The 16,036-nt window shown below is 37.0% G+C and overlaps 1 pseudogene across 1 annotated transcript; it reads right to left on the bottom strand.

Annotated features, from left to right (window-relative positions):
* Positions 1-417: 417 nt before the first annotated feature.
* Positions 418-4,461, bottom strand: LOC114256596 (SUPPRESSOR-OF-WHITE-APRICOT/SURP RNA-binding domain containing protein 1-like; annotated as a pseudogene). Its single transcript, XR_014335871.1, has 4 exons — positions 4,329-4,461; positions 2,282-3,299; positions 1,446-1,715; positions 418-1,266 (listed from the first exon to the last, which is right to left on the bottom strand). The product of XR_014335871.1 is annotated as an SUPPRESSOR-OF-WHITE-APRICOT/SURP RNA-binding domain containing protein 1-like (transcript).
* Positions 4,462-16,036: the final 11,575 nt, after the last annotated feature.

The raw sequence follows: 16,036 nt of genomic DNA, 5'->3' as shown, positions 1-16,036 counted from the left end.
TCTATGTATGAATGTCTTTACCCTTCTCAACTAAGGTTTATACACCCCAAAATGTTCGAACATAGAGAGAGAGAGAGAGAGAGGTTTGAAACCAAGGAATCAGTTTTTTAGGGTCTTCATCAACAAATTCAACTTTCTCAACAAAATAAATAAATAAATACACAAAGTCCAGAGAGAGAGAGAGAGAGAGAGAGAGAGAAGTTTGAAACCAAGGAATCAGTTTCATAAACAAAGACAAAAGCAAGTGTACCCTTTCCTTGCATTAACACTAGAACATTCATAACAACCAAAATCACAAGGCCCTAAAATCAATAATGCCAAATGCTCCTAGCATTAAAAAAGTACAAAGTATTTCCAACTCCAAGCACAGAAACAGGGGAACAAAGGGGGAGGCGGGGGAGAAACAAAAAACAAGAATGAACATGAACAGTACCCTCCAGTTTTCAGGTCCCACTACAATTAGAGCTACAACAAATCGGTTTTTTCACCTTCCAGTAGCAGCTCTTGCACTCATAGATGTATGGTAATTGGAGCTTCTCTGTTTCCTATAAGAAGAATAAACATCATCATATTGACTCGCCTCATTTGGATTAGGGGCAGTGCCTAGTCCCAACCGTCCCGAGCTACTCGACCCAGGTTTCCTTTCTACACTTCCATCAGCATAAGTCCCTGTCTACGGATCCACCTGTAGATTTGGGGGTGGAGGAATGCAAGCTCCACCTTTGCGAACCGGCAAATCTCGTTCGTACTCGTCGTCGTCATCTTTCGAATCAGACCCATTCATGGGTCCCTCAGAAGGGTTAACCTCTCCGATCTCTTTGAAAAACTTCGACACGCTATTAAGAATTTCAGAAGGAGATACATTGGAAGGCGAGATTACAGTTGGGATATCGAGAGGGCTCATGGGAGAGTAAGGTACCCCACTGCCGATTTGCATCTTTCTGACCATTCCAGGAATAAGACCAGGTGGAAATAAAGGGTACAGGGGTAATTTTTCACCCGTGTTGCCGATTGATGGTGGCAATAGATGGGGTGCAGTTTGTTGATTTGCAGGTAGAAGAGAAGACTGTATGGGTATGGACCCGGTAAAAAGACCGGTAGGGACCGAATTGGGAAGAAACGGCTGGGTTGCTAGGGATGATGGCATGGCTGGTATAGAAGGAACTAATTTATCAGGATAGTCTTTATCAGTCAATATTGGCACCGAACCTTGCTTATCAAGCTGCCACTGTAGGGCATTATGATTTGTTGCCAGTTGTGGCAATCCTGAACACAAAGAAAAACAAGTTCAACATATATAAATTCAAAAATTCAGACAGAAAACACGAGTATATGCATACTAAGGACAAAAAAGCCACAGTAAAGAACATACTTTTCTTCAAACTTGCAATTTTCCAAGCGAGCTGAGGATCAGCATGAGAGAGAGAGAGAGAGAGAGAGAGAACCTGCAGTTGAGGGATCAGTTGAAGCAGCAGATAATTCCTTTGGAAAGAAATTCGTTGGTGGTCCACCAATCATCTCATTCTCAAGCACATGAATAGTGACATGATCATAGACTTCCTTGGAAGCCCAGAACTGTAAGATTTTCTGCAATCGTTTGATTTTCCTCCTTGTTTTGAGGGTTGTGGTAAATCCTGGCAAGCATGGAACCTAAAACAGGCTTAAATGCAAGCGCCTCGTTATCAAGCTCATGAGGGTTGATCCTCCGCTGCAAGCTGCATATTTCAAGAATGACCCAAAGAAAAACATATGTAGCATCAATGCACACATTGATAGCCAAAAGATTAAACAATTAAGAAGCATTCAAGAAAGAAATAATTTCCTGGGTTCGCATCACAATAGCTCGATTTTAATTCCCCTTACTATATCATCAAAATCGAAGAACATTGCTGTCTTGCTAAAATATAATTACCAGGATAGATCAATACCACATATTCATTAAAACACCAGTGTACTATCATTGTATCCAGTTGAACAAACTTAAAAAGAAATTTCTATCTGGGAGGAAAATCAAATTTTATTATTATTTTTTATATGACAAATTTGGAAGGACACATAATAATGTACTCGAGTAGCCAGTGGACACCACAAGATATGAAGCAGTGGAAGCATTTAAGAGGCAGAAAAAATCAGTGAATAAGAATCCTGCAATAGCTGTAATAAGGAAGAAGAAAATAAAGCAATAGGTATTCACACACAGAAAAGCAGCCAAAATCAAATTCATATCAACAGCACTCAAATTTATGTTGAACTAAGATTTGGCATAGCACTGGAAGTGTACCTGTCAAATAGAATGTCATTGGCAAGGTAAATTATATGCAATTGTCTCTCAGAATCATCCACACCAAACACCCTGTCCCTAAGTGCCTTGGCCAGAGCAGGTGCAAATGGAGACCTCTGCATAAACCAAATCTTGGCACCTTTGATTGACTCTTTGGTTCCACTGAGATTGTTAAGCACATTGTTCATTTCCATCGCAACATCTGAAGGCAGAGGTCCAAAGAGACCTTTGAATGACCTGGAAGAGTGATCATAATCTGGTCGTCTATGACCAACAAAAGGCTGAGAATGTTGATGGTGCTGTTGTTGCTCATAAAACGGTGGTGTAAAAGGAGGTTGGTGCATTTGAGGACCACCCAATGGAGGAGCATTTAACGATGACTGGTTCATCATAGGATTTGGAGGACGCATCATAGGCATAGAAGAGGATGGGAAAGGTGGGTTGAAGGGGCCACCCGGGCCATGTGTAGATAACCAAAGCTTGTACCGGTAGTAATTATGGCCCTCACCACCAAATAGAAAGCTATAATCAGGATTACCTTGCTGTTTTTCACGAATCATGGCTTCAAATTCAGGGCCATTTTTGGCAGCGTACTCAACAAGTTTATCAATTCGCTTTTGGAGTTCAGGATCAGATGGTGGAGCTGCAGGGTGTGGTGGAGAATCATATGGACCAATGAAAGGTGAAGGAACAAGATGAGGGGGCATATGTGGAGGAAATACAGGTGGAGGCTGTTGTTGCTGTTGAAGATGAAGAAGGTGAGGATGTGGTGGAGGATGAGGATGGAGTTGACGTGGGGAGGAAAAGGATACTGTTGGAGAGAGGGATGTGGTGGAAGAAAAGGAGGACCGTGTACCGATGGAGGGAACTGTTGATGAAAACCAAATTGTTGCTGCTGTTGAATACTAGTTGCTTGCTGCTGCTGCTGCTGCTGCTGCTGCTGAACAAATGCCATAGCTGCGGCATAATCATGAGCTTGTCGATCCATATTACAGATTTAGGGAAACCTTTGAAACACCTAATCCAATAAATAAAGCAAAATATGAAGAAGTCCCTCTACTACAATAGCAGAACAGATATTGCAATAAAATGCATTTAAATATGAGTATCCAATATGTCGTTCAGCAGTATATGATTAATGAAACTGTCAGGTTTTATGCAGTGTTTGGTTCACTATAATGAACGTTGGAATGGAATGATTATTCCGTCAAAACACCCATTACCCATTCCCATGTTTGGTACGGTAAAAAGTAAAAACATATATTCCAAATAGAATCACCAGAATGACCATTCCACTGGGAAGTCAAAGAACAACCATCCCATTCCTACCCAAAATCATTCCAACAAACCAAACACTCTCTTAAGTGTTAAAAGGCCCCTCTTTACAAAACCACCTTGCATTTGCTGAACAAAAAATCAACTTCACAAAGTTTTATTGAACGATTAACCTAGTTACCTAGGTTTCACTAAGGCCTTCTAGAAGAGTCAGGATTTCAGCTTTGACAGAACACTAATCCCTCCTGGTCATGAAAGGATAGTCATACATACCCTCTCAATCCCTTTTGAACAAATCGATTCCTAAATCAATAAATCACAAGGAAGCAATAATGGCAAATTCTTATACAAGGGAAGAAAAAAATTCTCAGGAACCCAAAATCGTCATATGAAATAAAAAAATTAAACTGATTTTCCTCATATTCTAAATCAGAAGCATAGAAAAATTGTGAATGTGAAACCCTATAACAAAAAAAAAACAACTAATTGTAGATGATCTGATAAAATATCAACAACCAAATTTGATTTAAATGGTTCCAAATACTAAAATCAGAACACATAGACAACAAACTATAATTCATATATAAAAATACTAGTTTTTTCAATTACATACAAGAAAATAATGAATGGGGAAAGTGGGTAACTCATATTCACAAATTTTCTAGACAAAACTCTCACCTTTTTCACCCAATAATGAAAATTTCTTCAGATTTTGGAAACAAAGACAAAGAACCCAGATTGACGGGAAGGCAGAGGAGGAGAGGGGTGGTACCTGGAGAGTGGAGGACTGCTTCAATGGCTGTGGCGATGGGACTATGAGTTCTCTCTTTCAATATCTCTGCGTAATCTGCCCTAAAATGGAGGTGGTGTGGATAGTGCAAAGTTACCGGCTGATTAGGCTTCGCATGGTAGACAAATATATATATATATATATATATATAAAACAAACAAACAAACTGCAAAATAATAAGTCAACAAAAATGATTTGGACCCCAATTTTTCAAAGAAAAATGTTTGGGAGTACTAAAAAGGAAGCACTAGAAAGAGCACTAATGATGTGGCAGTGGGCCCCGCCCATTTTCTATGCCCTGTTTTTTTTTTCTTTCTTTTTTTACCATTCCCAATGCATTAGTGCTATTAGTGATGTATTTTTTAGTGGTCTAAATCATTGTTGTTTTTCAAACCCCCCAGTGACCCCAGTGTTTTCTTATTGGTTGGAATTTTTTTTTTTTTTGTTTTCTATTTGTCAATCACACAGCCCCATGTGGAGTGGGGGTGCTGGGGGTCACCCCCACTGGGGTCCCAGCACGGTTGATAAGTCAAATATCATATTTTAAATTATAACCATCTTATTTTTTCTCTTATAAAATTTTAAAAAAATTATCAAATTAACCTTTTTCCAAATTAAAAAAAAAAAAGTCTTACCTCTGAAAAGTCAACTAATTTTTTATTTCCCAAACCGGCCTATTGATTTTTTTGAGAAATTGGTTAAAAGTTAGTTTTTTGGTTTTTTTAATTTTTTTTTGTCTTTCTATGTATAAAAAATGTGAGACGTGATATGATTTAAAATGAAAAAATTTTATTTCTACACACTTAATTACCTCAATGCACATTTTCTCTCAGTACATACACTTATTAATTTGATTATTAATTAACTTTTTCAATCTACACACTAAAAATTACAATTATACTATTCACTTATAATCATTGCACATATACTACTCAACCCTCCTTTCCACATTTTTTTTTTTTGTTTTGTTTCGTTTTTTTTTTTTTTATGTTTTTCAGTTTAGAGATTTCGACATTGATTTTTTGAAATTACACATTTAATTCGAAACTTAACTTCTGAATAAAAGTGATTAGTTCGACAAATTTGTTAAAAAAAAAAAAAAAACTTTCGGTGGTTGATGTCCGAATATAATTAAATAATTCGACAGTTAATGTCCAAATATAATAAAATAATTCGGTATTGTTTGTCTAACTGACAATCACGAACTAGTGGATGTCCACTATGGTCATTTTAATTTAAGACATGATTGTTATTAAAATAATATTTCATTAAATATGTGCACTGAGATAATTAAGTATGTGAAAATAAAATTTCCTCAAAATGAGTTAAAAGTTAAAAATTAGTTTTTTACTTAGCTTCCCAAACTGCCCCTATATTTGTTCCCATCCTATTTTAATAATAAAAGAAAATTGGGAAATCATTGATAATGTACGATAATTTATAGAGTAAATTACCAATAAGTTTTAATAGTTAGATTTAATTCACATCAAATCTTATTAAAAATAAGTTTTACTAAAATCGTCACTAGAAAAATTTATTGTAACGCTTTTTATGTATGTAATTAAAAATTGATAATTAATGACTTTTTTTATTACGATTTTTATACATTGTCGCTAAAACTTATAATTATTGACGCTTTTCTGTGACGAATTTTTTAAACTTTGACTTTTTGGCTTTCGAAGGTTATTATTGTAATTGTGAGCGTGCCAATAAGGATCAATCAGTCCTTACAGAATATTAATTACCAATCAATTATCAGACGATTGTGTTTTAGTTCTTTCAGCCTCAATGAGGAAGATTTTTACTGGTGGCTTGATTTAGGAGAATTAAGTAAGCAACAATCAAATGAAGAACAATTGAAGCATTTCATTAAAATGAAAAATTTACAATGATCCAATTCAGCATCGTAGAAGTTTATAGCGACAAAAACTACTTGAATCTACTCCTATGAACGAAATCCAGTGCAGAAATTCGAAGTACAGAAATGTAAAGAACAAGAAATGTAAGAACTGGAAAGAAAATAAAATAAATAAAATTGGTTTTCTAGATCTGAGTCTGGGGGGTTTTTCTGGGGCCTTCTCTGCTATTTATACTTCTCAAGGATAACCATCGAACTGCACTTCTAACTGTCGAACTGCTCCTCCATGATCGCTGATCATGTTGCCTTATAGTTAGCTCTACTATGCCAATACCTGCAGTTAGGCTTCCCTCTTGAGTCTAAATTCAAATGTGAGTAACTGTTGAAGCCACATCACTTTGTATCTCTTTGCTGATCCAATACTACGCAGATCTTTATGAAAACCAATACTAACTACCACGTGTACGATCACGATCGAAGGTTTGAATTGTCTTCCCGTATTACCCTCAACTTGCCACGCGTCGAACTGTGATTGACCCATACAAAATATATAGTCAACATTACCCCCCGCACTAATATAACCAATACTTGGTGATATTGGTAGATCAAGACATTTTACCACGTATTAAAAGGTACATGGGCTTTTGCATTTCTCAGAAATGCAACTGTCATTCATCATTTGCATTAAATTCTCTTCTAACCCTTGAACAGTCCCACTATCTCAATATTCGAAAAGACTGATACATCTTTTATGACTAAGCCAATCTTTTCTTACGTTGATCAAGCATACGAAGAGTTTTTTAATGATATTGTTCGTCCTCGAAAGAACCTTCATGCATTGATTAGCCACCTTTATCCACCTCCATTTATATAAGTTATGGAAATTTTCGCAAGTCATCGTCCTTCGAACCAAGAACCTACTACTTACGATTCTCTAGAACACAAATTTGCAATCATGGATGTCGGAAGCTCTTCTTCTGGAATGAAACTATCCGCGCGGGATGAAGCTGCTTCTTCTTTTTCTTCTTCTACGACTTCGGGCTGGGGAACTTGGTCCACTACTGCTCAACCTCAGACAAGGGAACGCATTCATCATCGTTTCCCTAAATTCGATGACTCCCTTGACATTCCGCCTTCCAAACGCAGTTCAGTAGTATATCCATATGTTTCTATTAATCATAGCCGCAGTCTTAAAGACAATCTGCTTACATCATGGTACACTTTTACCTTGCCATCTCAGGTGGTTCGAAGTGTCCCGCATTCCGTTGAAACTCTAGGGATCAACCCTGCGCTTTTAGCCAAAAAGGCAAAACTTTACCCCTCTGATTAGCTAGAATGTGTGACCAGGCCTGAATTTCTGGACTCACCCAGGGAACCTCCGACTGCTCCTCCTCTCCCTTCTAACCTAGATGGCATTAATGAGTTGAAGCTCACTCTCTCTGAGGGCCAATCCTTTCCCCCTTATAGGGCCCCAGTACCTCCAACTCCCTATCAGCAATTCAGGGCTCAGATATTGCTTGCTGTATTCTCTCATTTACCCTTTGAGGTCCTTCGAAATGATATTCCCCACCAAAACTTTCTATGGGCTTGTGACATTATGTCTCGAAGCCATCTCCTTAACCTTGTGGCCCAAATGGAGCTCTGTACATTTTTAGACCAACTTCTTCTTCTGCTCAACTGGCACTTCCATGCTTCTATTGCCAGTGAAGTTCTGGATGAAGCCATTTCTGCTCGAACCCAGGTTCAGTATGAGGCAGAAAACCGCCTTGATGACTATGAGGCCTTCAAGAACCCGGATTCTGAGTATGGGGAGGATATTGTGATGAACGAAGTGCATGGAGAGGAAGAAATGGACGCCATAGACAAAGGCCTCAAATAGACAGAATTTGAAGTGAAAGCCCAACAACTCACTTCTCAATTAAGGGCTTACCAATTAGATAAGCCAAACCTAGACAAAATAGAGGATAAAATAGGAAAAGAGTTTTCTTTTATTGAATTTTGCTGGACTAAATTTCATGACCTTGTAACTCTGTCTATTCCGTATTTCTACAAAATCGAGAATGTAATCAAATGAACTTTAGTATCAACAACATTTATCAATAAGACTGAGCTTCCCGAATTTCATTTTTAGCACTCAAATTATGAACTACGTGGTTGATGTGCTTTAACTCCACTTTGACTCAAACTCTTCTAAAGTGTGAAGTTTTTTCTTTTGAAAAAGCAATTTTTGCCTTTTGTACCGACCATAGGGCTGACATAATTCTTCACCCAACGGCTTTGAATTAACCAACCTTACCCTTTGAAACTTTATTCGATCACATTCAACTTCCCAACATATGGTTAATACAATCAAATGATTTCGAATTAATTAATTTTCTTTCGAACAAACAGTCTATATTTTCCAAAATATGGAAACCTCTGTTAAGTACTGCACTGTTTTATTTGGAAAGAGTAATTTCTTCTGTATACTATCAAACCAGCTATTGGTTTCAAAACTTGGAACAAACAATTTCCAGCCATGAGGGTATTTCAAACTTTTGCTTCGAAGGATCCTACTCTCATTAAGAAACCTAAAACATGTTTTTAATCCCTTTGAAGTAAACAAATATTTGAGCATTCTTACATCCTCAGGTGTGGAATGTGCTTTGAAGCCGGCTTCCCAGTTTCGAAGCCATTGTTATTTGACTTTGGCACCAAAATCTGGTTTCGAAGCCAAATTTTTTTATTTCGAAGCTAACATCAGCATCTGCGATGTGTTTCCCTCCAAAAGTATCAATATTGAAGGAAACTCTTCGTATCTGTACTTTTAGTACTTCTTTACGAATTACACGATATATTTTCCAGACACAAAGGTTTTAGAACCCTTTTTATTTCATGCTCTGAATTCACTCGTTTGCTCAACACCCAAACCCTTCCCCTCTATTAACCCTCTTTTCCTTGCTGCTTGCCACCAATGGATTCTTCTTCTTTGAAAGTACTAACTGGCGATCGTATAAGCCCAACAATGGCTTTGAAGAGATGTATTGAGGAAGAGATCGCCAAATTTACAACTGATGGGTCAAGTGCCATAGACGGACGCCTCTTTGTTCCTCGCCATAGCGATAAACAAGAATATGTCCTAGGTCCCATCTTTCGAGAAGCTCCCGTTCAACTTCCAGCTTTATACCCTCGCTTGGAGGACCACTTTCTTCTCTATGAAGGGGGGCTCGACTAGGGAAATTGGAGAATAAACTGACCTCACCGTTGCTGGCCGACATTGAGGGCTGAGTGGGAGGACCTGTAAGAGAATGTGACCTGCAAGAGCTTTGTATTCTCAACGCCCTTCGTCTTTCCAGGTTTATCATTCCTGAAGACCCTTTTTTGATTCCTGCTGCTCTTTGCTTTTGGAACATGGCTTTTAATTTTTTTCAGTTTCAGTGTGGCATGATGGTCCCCACCATTCTTGATATCTGCCATCTCTTAGGGCTTTTACCACTTGGTACTCCTTTTATACCCAGCTACCCAGACCTTTCTGTTAAGTTTTCCCTTCCACTCTTAAATTCCTCCTTCAGTGATTTTGTAAAGGCTGAAAATAAAAGGGAAGGCCCCGTAAGAGATCGAGAAACTCTTTTCCTTTATTTTATACTGGTTGTGTAAATTTCTCTTCTGTACATCATCTCAGCGTATCATGCCTGAGTTCACCCCACTTGCAAAAGCCCTTGTTTTGAAGAAACGAATAGCCTTGGTCCCTTACCTTTTAGGCCATGTTTATAGAGCCTGCTTCCAATTTTGTGAAAGACCTCTCGACATCAATTAGGGAGGCCCTCTCTGGGTGCTTCAACTCTGGCTCTTTGCATACTTTACTGACCTGCATCCTAAGTGCTTGAAGTTTTTAGTACAAGACCCTAGTAATTACAGAGAAAAGTATGCTAGAGTTGCTCTTTATCTTGCTTCCTTTGCTTATTAGCTCACCTTTTTTCATCAACTTCCTATTTCCCCAACTTTCTCCTTCTTTTGCCCCTTTGATGCCAACAAAGGACCAACTTGGCTGCAAACATTCTTGGCTGATAAAGAGTGTTCCATCCCATTACACAAAGATATGTGGGCTTCCATTTTGTTGCCGAGGGAACTGTTCATTGGTACTTTAAACCCTTGAGCCTACAAGTGCATATCTGAGGTATAATGCCCTTCTCAGTTTGCCAGACAATTTGGGCTTACTCAAGGAATTCCCATTCCACTCTGCAATCTCTCGAATGTCCATCTCACGGCCAGAGATCTAAGAGTACCCAAATCCAAACTAGAGGAGGCAACATTTAAGCTGTTGAAAGACTTGAGTGAGTTCAAATTTATACCCTTCATCCCCTCTGGTTTAGCTTTAAAGAGATTTCAAAATTGGTGGACAGCCAATATGGAAGTGCATCTAGCCATACATTCTCATGATTTACTGATAGGGCTAGGTGTGCCTTCTAAGGCTAAACCAACAGCAGCCAGGAACATTCCCTCTCTTTCCACAGTTGCCAAGACTGTTTCTGCAGCCTCACCCCCTCCTGCTAGAGTTACCAGAGCTACTTCGAAAAGAGGTATGAATTTTCAGGTTTCTTTTCTTTTAGACTTTTCTGTCTGTTTCCTTTACATTCATACCTTTTGGTGTAGGGTCTCCACAAAAAGAATCTCCTAAGAGAGCTGAAACTCTAGCTACTCTCAAAGACAAACCATAGCAGAAAAAGAAAAGGAAGCTAATACTCACTCTTGAAGAATCTGAATCTCAGACTGAAGAGAGAGAGATTGAGAAAGAGCAGGAAATACCATTATAGAGAAAAAAGAGAAAGAAGATGACTGTCTCTCCTTCTGATTTGGTCGAAGGCCCCACTCATGAGGCAGCTGCCAAAGCAGTAGAAAAGGAACTCACTCCTGAAGAGTCTGAATCCCAGATTGAAGAGAGAGAGATTGAGAAAGAGCAGGAAATACCATTACCGAGAAAAAAGAGAAAAAAATGACTGTCTCTCCTTCTGATTTGGTCGAAGACCCCACTCATGAGGTAGCTGCCAAAGCAGTAGAGGAGGAACATTCCAAAGAAATAATTGTTTTTCAAAGAGCTGAGAAGAGGCGACAACAACAATTACTAAGGGATGAAGCACCTGCCACTGATGCAACCCAAAGGGAAACAATGAGAAGGCAACACACTGCCGAGCATTCTTCACTCCGTAATTCTCCCGTCATTGCCACCATCTTTGAAACCAGTAATTTTCTTTCATGTCTCCACTTTCTTTTCCCAAATTGTTGATATGGAGACTTAACATTGTTTTGTACCTCTTCTTTTGCAGTGACAACTACTGAGCATATTCTTCCAATAAGGACTCCCTCAGTTTCGGTTGAAGTTGATCAATCGCAAAATGTGAAGTCTATTCAGATAATACTTTCACTTTCTAGGCCTATATTCTCCGTACTCTCTTTGTGGCCAAGTATCCCTGCTCCTCTTTCTTTTGATTTAACTCCATACCTCCCTCATTTGTCATTCGATTTTACTTAATTTGATTCTCTTTCGAGCTTTACTTCTCCTCCATCTTTTAAGGAAATTCTAGCTGCTACTTCATCTTTGATGGTAGCTGATTCCTACAGAGAAGGTAATGGTAGCTCTCCAATCCATCATCCATTATCTTTGCCTAGCTCCGGTCCTTCTTCTCTTGACCAACTGGTAGCCAAAACTATAGAGACTGCTAAGAACACTTCATCTTCTTCTCCTACTCCTATGCAGTCATATCTTCCTTCTACCAGGGCTCTTTCTGCACCTTCTATGTCAATGGATGAGGTGGATATCTTTGAGGCTAGACTTGCTAGTCTTTTTGACATACCTTCCACCTCTCCAATGACTAGCAATGAGACTGAGCCATTAGTTCTAATTGATTCTCTGCTAGAGATTTTTGAGAGCTCTTCGTCCAGTTGTAAGACTTCCTTGCCTTCGATAGACTTGCACAGTTGTCTGGAACTGTTGGTATCTTTTTCGAGGATTCCTTTCGAAGCCTTACAGAGGCCGATAATAAAATTTGGCTTCCTCCAATGTTGCAAGATTGCTGAGCAATCTGGTATAGCTGTCTCCAGTTATTTGTCTCAGGCTGCAGCCACCATAGATTTTTATATCAACATCTGTCATGCTGCTAAGGCTGCAGAAGAGAAGTTATTGAGAGATCAGAGTTTTGTTTCTAAAGTTCATGCTGAAGTGTCAGAACTGAAAGAACAACATTCCTCTGTCTCCCAATTTCAAGCTTAACTGTTGGAAAAGAAGGCTTAACTTGAGGAAGAATTATCAGCAGTTAACCAAGCTTTGAATCAGACTACTACCAAGCTGCAAATCACTAATCAAGAGCTAGCTGATCGAAAGCAAGAAATGACTACAGACATTCAATTGTTTCCATCCCTCAAGAATAGAGCATCTATTGTAAGAGAACAATTTAAACACTGTACTGACTTTTGGGCCAATCTATGGCTACATGTATTTGACTCTTTATGAAATAAATTCTTATTTATCATTAAAGTGTTCTCATGCTCTTTTATTTAGCACTTATTATAAATAAATTCTTATTTATCAATAAATTCTTGTTCTTTTATTCAGCACTTGTTCTCATGTTCTCATTTTTTTCCAACCATACCAGATTTGGTATCTTAAAGAAACTGAAGATTTTGAATTTGAAGATGATTATTTAGATGAAGATCGCCAGAGAGAGAGATTGGAAAATATCCAAAAACTTTCTTTGACAGAATATTGAATAGAAAGTCTAATATCTGTTTCACAGGCAGCGTCCAACATCCATGGCTCAGCAAAATTGGCATTCATGGTCACAGATGGAATAATACTATTTGTAACTCATTTTCCCATAACATATCAAAGGTCTCCTACACAAATTAATAAGGCTCTTGACATATTATTAAATCTCAAAAAGAGAAATAATTTGGATCTTCCGTTGGAACTAGCCATGATCACGGATGATGTAGAACATTTTCAGAATGAGCAATACAACTAGGATCCGGATTTCCCTCTATCAGAGACTGATGAAGAATATCACAATCTCATCAACAGGATGGAAGCATAGTGGACCCCACTATCAAATGCAACTGTCTCCTGATCGACTCCAACCTTATCCAGGACACGTGGAGCAACCTGCATTCTTAGGCGAAAAGTGGTCAGCCAAATCATTTCAGCCGACGCTACACGACAAATCAGCTCAGCCAAAGCTTATCTATAACAGCCTATCTCTTTGAAAACCGGGGAGGGTAGACAGCGTATATAATTGTAAAAACTGTAGCACATAGCAAATAATTGTAGTCTTTCCTTCAATCATTTTTGTCTCTTTGTATTTATTTTATGAAGACCTTTTATAAAGCCTATTACTAGGCTTGACTAGGGTGTTAGAATTTTGCACAAATCTTGGCCGTAAAGTCTTGCCAAGTTAGGTATGCATTAAGTTATGGTTTTGTTTGCATCCACCATCTTGTATTCTATATGTTGGCGTGGTTTTGTTTGCATCCACCATCTTGTATTCTATATATTGGCTTTTACGCCAACATAATGAAACATGTAAATTCTCTCTATCTTTGTGCTTCCAATTTCTCTAACTTCTCCATCATAATTCCATACTCCATAACTCCATCCTAATTGCATAATAAAAATAGTAAAAAACTCATTTCCTTAACAATTAATCAATATATATATTTTTCCATTCATTAAACTATTTAAAATTTTATAATTATATACAAAGTAGATTGTGGATTGTTTTGGGAAATAAACTTTTTAAATATTTAATATAAAGGGATTGGTTTAACGTTTTCTATAATAATTTTTTTGACTAAAATTTCAACCTATCATAATAAACCAACAAAATGAACCAATCCCATTATGGCCCTTTTTTTTTTTTGGGTTGGGGGGGGATGTGGTCACATTTTTTTTAAAAATTTTTTTTAGTGATTTTTAAAAAAAATTTATGTCAATTTTTTTTTTAACTTTTTTAGTCCGTTTTGTTGAGACGAATTTTAAAAAAAAAATTGAAAAATTCCAAAAAAAAGTTACTATAGATGAAAATAAACAAAATAAAAAGTTATTTATTTTGAATTATTTTTGTCTTTATGATTTTTTTTTTGAATTCTTTTAAAAAAATTATAAATTTTCAAACATAGAAACCTAAAACATTTTGAAAATTTTGAAAAAAAAAATCATTAACTCAGTGTTTGGTTGAAGGATCTGAAAAGAGAAATAAAAGGAATGTAAAATTAGATAAAATATAAGTATATTTTATTCATTTATTTTTTTAAAAAAATTCATTCTCAAATCTTGCATTCAAATACAGTGTAAAGACAAAAATAAGCCAAAAAAAAAAACACTTCCCATAACGGGTCTAACGGACCAAACTGTGCTGTTTGGGTGGGAGACAAGACTAGGGGCGTAACTCAGGCGGGTTCGGTGGGTTGGGAGGTTGGTTGTCCGAGCCTAATTTAAGTTGTGCTGAGATTTGCTTAAGCTCACCTAGGCCCGAATTGCAACCCGAGGTTGCATGCCCAAGCCCGGCCCAAGTTAAACTCAAATTGCTTGAGTTGTTCGAATTGTAAACGAATTTCAAATTTTTTTTATTAACTACATTATTAAATTATTAAAATTTGACTCTATTTACATTTTTTTTAATAAAAAATCATTAATACCATAAAAACAAATATTTTGTATAACGTAAGAAAGATGCTGCTATAGTAGTCTTTACAATTTACGAGTGAAAATAAAAATTAAAAAAAATAGATTTTATATTGTTTGTATATATAAATATATATATTCAATATAATTTGATAATCTAAATTACTTTAATATCATATAATGACTAATAATTTATAGGTATATTTAATATTTTTATATATCTATATATGTATAATTCGGGTTTGGGTTGCTCGGATTGTTTGACGTCTTTGTCAAAGCCTGTCCAAATTTAATTTAGGCTTCTGAATTTTTGCCCAAACCTGTACCAATTTTAAGATAATTTGTTCAAACCTTAAAAAAATTCAGACTAGATTCGGGTTGCTCAGATTGAGTCTGCCCAAGTTGCACTAGACAATCCTTGTTCAGAGCTCATCCGACCCAAACCTAATCAGATGGACCCCCGACCCATATTCCTTTCTCTCGCCCGTTTGCTAGGTATCGAATTGAACTGTTTTTGAGAACTTCTCTCACCTTCTAGACAAATACACAGAGAGAGAGAAAGAGAGTCATAAACCCTAGTTTCACCTCAGAACTCACCTCTGTGTATTCAACAATGGAGACGAACAAAGACTCAATAGTGGATGTGAGATCAATGGTCGAAGCTATATCTTCAGATGACAATGACGCTCCTCTTTACCAGGTTGAAAGCCTTTGTATGCGTTGCCGCCAAAACGTATCTTCTCTCCTCTCTCTCTCTCTCTATATATATGCTGATTATGTAATTTTGTAGAACTGGTTTCTAAAACTATTGTGAATGTGACGATGCCAAAAGATTGTTTTTTTTTGTTCTTCATAATCTTGTAAATTTCACTGTAGGGATGGATTAGATAATCAAAATAGTATTTTTCACATATTTTGATTACGGGATAACCAAGCTCCTCAAAATTGTTTCTTTTTTTTTTTTTTGGTTTTATGTTTAATTTTTGGGAAATACTAAACACTTGTTTTGTTTTCATTTTTGTGTTTAGGAAACAAAATTGGGTTGCTTTCAGGATTTAATTCATAAAAATATAAAACAAAAAAACGAAATGCAACAACCAAACAGAAGAAAAGAGAAGGAAAAAGTGGCAAAATATTATCTTTTAATGCTCTGTTTGTTTGAATGGAAAATATTTTCCA

The sequence above is a fragment of the Camellia sinensis genome, chromosome 1 (assembly GCF_055761805.1).
Source record: "Camellia sinensis isolate YWXY chromosome 1, ASM5576180v1, whole genome shotgun sequence".
In the NCBI taxonomy this organism is placed as follows: Eukaryota; Viridiplantae; Streptophyta; class Magnoliopsida; order Ericales; family Theaceae; genus Camellia; species Camellia sinensis.
Note: the sequence above shows the minus strand (reverse complement) of the source record. Positions and strands in the feature narration are given on the sequence as shown.